This window comes from Cervus canadensis, chromosome 23 (genome assembly GCF_019320065.1).
Source record: "Cervus canadensis isolate Bull #8, Minnesota chromosome 23, ASM1932006v1, whole genome shotgun sequence".
In the NCBI taxonomy this organism is placed as follows: domain Eukaryota; kingdom Metazoa; phylum Chordata; class Mammalia; order Artiodactyla; family Cervidae; genus Cervus; species Cervus canadensis.
In genome coordinates, this window is record NC_057408.1 from 30871867 (window position 1) to 30877706 (window position 5840).

Here is a 5840-nt window from a genome sequence, read left to right on the forward strand (position 1 = left end):
TTTATGTAGTTATAATTTATAACCTGCTTACTTCCAGAAAGGATTTGAGTCAGCTAGCTAAAAGTTAAGATACTGGCAAAAATCCTGTTTTGAAGTTCTTTGATGTGAAAATTATACTGCACAAGTTGGCGTACCAAGTTTCTCGTCTGATTTCTTCCTCCATGTCTGATCCATTTCAGCAGTGCAATTGCTTGATGATTTTTTTTTTTTTAAGCAAATTTAACTGAACAACTCACACTCTCAGAAATGCTTTGATTTTACTTTGGTTTGTGCTCAAGGCAAAGATTTTGGCTCTGGTTTTCTCATCCACAATTGAGAATTCACTTTAAATGAAATGCAAGGAGAAATCAATGTCCGGAGTCTTTCCTGAAAATTAAATGAAAACAAACACTCAGGATACATTCAGCATCCAGATTTCTGTAAGTAAACTTGATCAAAAGTTGAGGAACCTGAGGGAGTCTATTTTTCTCCATTAGGAAAAGCCCAAGGGCTAGTAATTAAAGAGCTAAGATACTCTTCCTCTCTAGTGTCAGCCCTAACACTTTGCGCATGAGGTGAGAGATCGTAAATTGTCCTAAAAGTGATTCTCTGCATATTGGACATTTTGTCAAGCTTTCAAGCTCTCTTTTCACACTTCTCCTTGTCCCCTTACTCTCTAATTTGGTTTAAGGTTATTGCAAAACCCTCCTGATGTAATAAATATATTGTTCCAGGGAGGGGCTTTATAGTGAAGAAAATTAAAACCTGCATTAATTTTTGCACTAAATTCAGTAACAATTTAGTTATATAATGTAAAATGTACTTTTGTGAAGTCTTAAATAAAAAGCATGGTTTTCAGGTGTGCATCTTGTAGCTATTGTATTTAAAAAGAAAGATATTCAGTGAGAAGGAAGATCCCCCATAGTAACACTCACCCTAAAGAAAAATAACCAATCGCTATTGAAAACTTAGAGAAAATTGGGAGTTTTGAGCATGTCAGAGGAAGAGGTGAGAATTCACCAGAAGATCTGAGAGAAAGAGACAAGAAACCTGGAAAACAGAAGCTGGAAGACTGAAAAGAGTTATACATCTATATTGTTTGTGAAGTCCTGTCAATCAGAGGGAAATGCTCATGGAACAGGGTTAAGGAGTATGGGTTCCCCCTATCCCTAACATACCTTGCTCTGTGTCTTATTTATTGCCCATGCAGACAGAAAGATTTGAAAGTATAAAGACAGAACATCCTGATTCAAATTTTTGATTCTTATATTTACTCCCAAGCTTAAAACACCTACTTTAGTACATAATATTAACTATCACTTAAATTTGTCCACTGCTAACTAAACTAACCACAGCGTTGGAAAAAGAGTCATATATAAAAATATCCCTGTTTCCTGTACACATTCTGTATTTGTCTGCTCCTTTAACTATGGCCTGATTTTGACAATCATGTTCTCAATCATATACTACATGCTCCATTATTATGAACATGGCATGATACAAATAGCAGTGTACAGCACAAAGCACTTACTATGTGTCAAGCCCTGTTATGAGCATTTTAAATATGTTAACTCATTAAATTCTCCCAATAACCCTATGAGAGGTTTGTTGTCATCATTTTACAGATGGGGAAAATGAGACCAAAAAAAAGCCTAAATAACTTACATATAGGTGTACAGTTAAAGAGAGGGCTAGGACTCAGACCCAGGCTTTTATGACTCTGGATTGTTATTTATGATTGAATTCATTCTCTTATTAATGCATCAGTTGACCTTGGGATCACCCTCCTGTTCTAAGAGGACAGTCAGTCAGTCAGATTGATATCTGCTAATGTGTTTAACGGGGAATTCTGTTTATGGCCAGTCCCCTTCTCCTGAACAATCATTTCTCCTCTCTTTACACTTTAATAATGGCCTCTTGGAGACCATATTAGGTTCAGAGTTGATGAGAACTTCTCATTGTAATTTTCTCATTTGAATCCTTCTCAGCATCAGCTAGTGAGGTGGGTACTATTACCTCTTTATGTCAGTAATGGAGCCTAAATATCAGAATAATTATGTGATACCTGTGATCAAGGAGCTGGTCTGTGCTATAGTCCAGAATCAGACTGCATCTTTAAATTCCTGAGCTCTGCGGTGGTATGAATATTTATGTGTCCCCCAAATTCATATGTTGAAATTTTGACCTACAGGTGACAGAATTTGGAAGTGGGATATTAGGGAGGTAAATGGGTCATGAAGGTGAAATCCCATGAGTGGGATTAATACTCTTGTAAAGAAGTCTCAAAGAGCTCTCTTGTCCCTTCCACCATGTGAAGGTAGAGCGAATAGACAGCTTTCTAGGAAGTGCAGTTTTGCCAGCTACCAGACCCGCTGCCGCCTTAATTTTGGACTCCAGAACTAGAAGCAATAAATTTCTGTTGTTTATAAGCCACTTATAAAGGATGTTCAGTGATATTTCTCCTTCTCTACTTGACTTACTTCACTCAGTAACAAAATCTCTAGGTCCATCCATGTTGCTACAAATGGTATAATTTCATTCTTTTTAATGTAAAAGCCATTCTAGAGGTGTTTTTCTCTGTGCAATTGCTTATGTACTAAAAAGGTTTTTAAACATAAAAAAAAAAAAACAAAAAAAAAAACAGAAGGCTTCTGTCACTTAATATATTTGAAAAGTGAAAGTGTTAGTCACTCAGTCGTGTCCAATTCTTTGCGACCCCTTGGACTGTAGCCCTCCAGTTTCCTCTATCCATGGAATTCTCCACGCAAGAATATTGGAGTGTTCCTCCCCTTCTCCGAGGGATCTTCCTGACCCAGGGATCAAACTCTAGTATCCTGCATTGCAGGCAGATTCTTTACCATCTGAGCCATGGCTGTGACAATTCAATTTTATGCCAACACTCCACTTCTGGCTGGTGCCAGCCATACATATCATGCATAACCATTTATAAACCAGGTCTGAATTTTTTCTCTTTGGTCAGATGTGGGTTAAGGGAAAGGTAAATTGTGTGAAAGTGAAAGTCGCTCAGTCATGTCCGACTTTCTGTGACCCCACGGACTACAGAGGCCATGGAATTCTCCCGGCCAGAATACTGGAGTAGGTAGCTCTTCCTTTTTCCAGGGGATCTACCCAACCCAGGGATCGAACCCAGGTATCCCACATTGCAGGTGGATTCTTTAACAGCTGAGCCACAAGGGAAGCCCAAGAATACTGGAATGGGTAGCCTATTCCTTTTCTGGGGGATCTTCCCAACCCAGGAATCAAACTGGGGTCTCCTGCATTTGCAGGCGGATTCTTTACCAACTGAGCTATGAGGAAAGTCCAATAGCTTATCAGGGAAGAGTAAATGTTCTAGGTGTTAGTTCATGTGACTAATGTGTCTCTCCTGAGTCCAGTCTTGTACAGATCACTTCCACTTGACATAGCAAACTACTGGGCAAGCCTAACATGTGCTGGGGAAGGGCAATGATGCCAGGGAAGAACTGAGTCAGCATTTCTGCTTGTTCAATTTGCATGAAGATATGGTTGGAGAAGGAAATGGCAACCCACTCCATATTCTTGCCTGGAGAATCCTGTGAACAGAGGAGCCTGGTGGGTTGCCATTTATGGGGTTGCACAGAGTTGGACATGACTGAAGTGACTTAGCAGCTGCAGCAGCATGGCTGGAGATGATGGCTAATGTTCAGAAACTTGAAAACTATGAGATAAGATTCTAAAACAATGAATATCAATGTGCCCAAATATTGCCCAGCAGCACAAGAAAGTCACATATCACATATTATTTGCCTGGAAAAAATATCAAAATTTGAAGAACAGTTTCTACTAAATGCATACTGCTTTTGCACCATTGTAGGGTCAAAAAATCATGAAGTGGAACCATTGTTAAGTCAGGAACCATCCATAGAAAACAAATGTAATTGTAGTGGATAGCTCTTTCACCCATCTGTCTCTTCATCTTAATTTTCCTTTAGGAAACTATGTTCTATCATTGTAGGCTATCTTAGTAGGACTGTTAAAATATCTGAAGCCATGGGGTAGGCACATGATTCTAGCTAAAGTTAAAGGACTGCTAGGAATTTGATACATGAGCCTAATGACACAAGAATTTCATCCTAAAAATGGTATAGTATTTTTATGAGTGAAATAATGCATTTCTGAAACACAGTAATGAGCAAAATCACTTTACTAAATTGGCTTTGATCTTCACACTTTCAAACTTATGCCAACTAAAAAATAAACATTTCACAAATATAGATTATTTTTTCCAACTTTATTAAGTAAAAACTGCAATTTAAAAATAAAGTGGTTAATTCTAAAAGAGAGAAGTCATATCAGCCTCAACACACTCTGGTCAATTCCAAGCCAGTCACACAAAATGATCTTCTAAGGAAATCTGACCAGTGGTACAGTTAAGTTTGTGCTTTTGGCTATAAAGAATTAATCTTAAATTGCACTCACTCTTTCATCTTTTAGTGAAAAATAACTTTCTCTTAGAAATGACTTAATCATTGCTATAGTAAGTCTAGCTCTTAAATGAAAATATGGGCTGAGTTACAGTTTACTTACTAACCTAGCTAAGAAACCTTTGAAAATTAGCCATGGATCAAAGTATTTACCTAAGTTCAAGATGTTATCTTAGGATGAGCAGTAACACAGGTCCTTAACATCCTTTGAAAAGAACATTGAAAATTAAGCTTTTATCACAATCATTCAGTACTTTAAGAAATGGTTCTTCAATAAAAAGTTTCTCTTCACAGATGCTATGTCCATTTTCTTCATAACATTTTCTTGTTACCACTGCATCTTCAAAATCATCATTCCCTGATACCAATTTTCCACCTTCCCATGCATAAACAATAGGGTTGTCAGGCAGCACAACAGAAACATCAGAATCTATTGGATTGAGCCATTGAACTTCTGACTAAATCCTGGGAAAAGAGACGAGACTTTCCTCCTGTCAAACCAATGTTTTTAAAAAATAAGAAAGCATTTCTTCAGGTAGGTTCTGAATTGAATAGAACAGAATCTCCATTTCTTAAATGCCTATACTAGAAGGATTAAAGAGTATTTCTGGAACAGCAAATCTCTCATTGGCCCAAAGAATTTGTTACCCAGATTTATGCTTTCCACTTAACACCATCTCTTCTCTTGGCTTACAGAAGCCCTTTTAAATTGCAGTAAAGTCAGGCAAAACATAGTCACCGTTAACACATTTTCTTCTTTCAACTTGGCAATACCTATGTCTCTATAAAAATTCTGAGACAAAAAGTATATATCTTCTTTCATTTGGTCAGTCACATGTTTCGTTCATAACATGTAACTGCCTGTAAGGTATGATCTCTTTTAGATTATTGGTTAGGCTTTTCCTCCCATATTTATCTTATTGCTTATTTTTTTCTTTTTACTTCTAAAATAAGGAGCTATATGTCTAAAGGAATATCCACTGTCTACAATGATACAGCATTATTTGAAAAGATTATCTTGGAAATACCCATGCACACAGAGAGCCCCAGCATCTACTTTTAATACTGCCAGAAACTGGTATTCTTCAAATAAGAATGCATTCATTGATTTTTGAAGTGAAGTTAAAATATGATTCAATGCTAATAATATCAATATCTAAAAAACCAAAGAGACATTTTCATGACTGTAACCGATTTTGGCTTTGTAAGCTCTGATATCCAGCACTAAGATCATCATTTTAGCAAAAACCAAGCCACTGTTGCTTTCTTTTCTGATCTCTCCACTCACGTTAGAAACAAAGTTTTGATGCATATATTTTCAGCTTACAAAACAAATTAGCATTTATTGTATGATAGTATCTTCCTCTGTGACCTTTACACAGAACCCAAATGGTTTTC

At 37.0% G+C, this 5840-nt stretch overlaps 1 pseudogene; it reads right to left on the reverse strand.

Moving 5' to 3' along the window:
* Positions 1–4639: 4639 nt before the first annotated feature.
* LOC122425535 lies at positions 4640–5602 on the reverse strand (annotated as a pseudogene).
* Between the last annotated feature and the right edge of the window lie 238 nt (positions 5603–5840).